This window comes from Ursus maritimus (assembly GCF_017311325.1).
Source record: "Ursus maritimus isolate PB19 chromosome X unlocalized genomic scaffold, ASM1731132v1 scaffold_X1, whole genome shotgun sequence".
NCBI classification, from domain to species: domain Eukaryota; kingdom Metazoa; phylum Chordata; class Mammalia; order Carnivora; family Ursidae; genus Ursus; species Ursus maritimus.
Genome location: NW_024423319.1, coordinates 45,613,353 through 45,615,576, shown reverse-complemented (window position 1 = coordinate 45,615,576; position 2,224 = coordinate 45,613,353).

Here is a 2,224-nt window from a genome sequence, read left to right as displayed (position 1 = left end):
TAAAAATATAATACAACTAGGTCTGTAAGGTCATGAGGCTGAAGTGTCAGAGAATCTTGCACTATAGCCTGGACCTACTATAGATCTTTTTATTGCTCTGGGTACCACTTAAAATTGGAAACTATATGGAGTCCAAGCACAAAACCAATATGATATATGTTGTCTCTAAAATCTAAGGCCCTGATTCCCACAGGCTAACTGGAGAAAGATCACCTATAGGTAACTCAATTGTTATCCCTCCATGGCAGCTCCTTACCCTGGCCTCCCACCCTGGCAGGCATACTGTTCCTTTATGACACTGTGCTCCTGTGGCATACACAGAGTCCTCCACTGGGTCCCTTCACAGCATGGATACCACAGTTGTTTAGTTTCCCTTTACAGAGCCTGTCTTCCTGGGGTTGAAAAGTTCTACTCTGTCTAGCCCAGGAGCTCTCCTTGGTGCTGGTAAGCCCTGTTAGACAATTAAAATTATTTGTCCAAAGTTAATTATGTAGATAGGGGCTAAGCTTGGGGAAAAACTTAGGGCTCCCAAATTAGTCATTATTTATGCTTTTATTAAATACCTACTATTTGTCAGGTACCGTGTTGGGCATTAGGGATACAAATATGAAATGGACTGGATATGTTTTGAGATGCAAAGAATCAAATAAAGTGTTTCTCAGGTTTTTAAAACCACAGCCCACAATTAGAAATATATTTTTGTATCGCAACTCATTTTACACGCGCGCACACACACACACACATCTGAAACACAAATTTCATATAACATTCACCATACCTGCAATTTGATATTTTCTATTTGCCTTTATTCTATCTTATTTCCTTAACAATTTGCAAGTCTTGACACACCGAATTAATTCCAAGACCTACCAATGCATGGGAGAGTGGTAACTACAGTTTGACAAACATGAGTCTATTTAATAATCTGTGATGTATACCTTATACGGTGCATATATTTATACTTTCAGGTACATAGTTTATGGGAAGGTGGGAGTGGAGAGCCTGAAAAGAGTCTCCATCTAAGCCAGCGGTTCTCAAACTTCAATGTGGATAGGAATCATCTGGTGATCTTGTTAAAATGATTCTAACTCAGTAGGTCTGAGGTAGGGCCTGAGATCCTGCATTTCTAATTAACTCTCAAGTGATAGTGATGAGCTGGTCCATGCACCACATGTTCACTAATAAGGATCTAAAAATCAAATATGTTTAAGGCTCAGCTGAACTGCTAAAGTGGGGCCTGACAAGGAGAGAACTCATCCTAGGAAAGAGAGTCTGCAGATATTAACCTGTAAGAATAGCACGGCTTTAAAAAAAAAAAAAAGATTTTATTTATTTATTTGAGAGAGAAAGACCTTAAGTGGAGGAGGGGGGCAGAGGGACAAACAGACTCCCCACTGAGACCCATACCCAACGTGGGGCTCTATTCCAGGACTCTGAGATCATGACCTGAGCCGAAGTCAGACACTTAAACAACTGAGCCACCCAGGAACACCAGCACAGCTTTTATCATACAAATATTTTTTTCCTGGTCTAGCCTGAAATATCTGAATTTGATGGAGATATTCATGTATGCAAAAACACACATACCAAAAAAATACACATAAATTATCATTTTGAAGTAGCACTAGTGGGATACTTACAGGTAACTGAATAACTATAACTCAAGTGGGGAAAGAGCTTTATTCACACTTCTATAAGGGTCAAGGGTGGGTGGGCATTGGCTTTAGAGAAATTGATAGGACTTTGGCACCTTAAGGCCTCCAGATCATTATTATCAGTAATAGGTACAGAACCCAGGAGAAAGGGCACAGTGCCCAGCAGACATGGAAGTATCCAGGAGATAATGGCATTCATCTTCTAGCTGCCTAGACTTATTACTGGGCACAGGTGAGAGATCCTTCAGTCCTGCTCCAAGTGTCTGATTCCATCCATATACCTGCTGATGCCTGGGAATGGTGTGGCAGCCATCTCCCCCCGACATACACGCAAGTATTTGGTAGAGGCTGGGTTGAAACACAGCTCATCTGATCCACTTTGCAGGTCCATGAAGCAAGTAATATCCCCATTTCACAGATGACAACATTGACCCTTACAGCAGTGGGTCTGTTATAACTGTCAGCTATGAGTCCTAGAAAATGTGAGTTTTATCTATTATTGTACATTCAGACAACAGGAAGTTTAAGTGTCTTCCCTTCCCTCTTAAACTCACAGAACAGTTCAATCA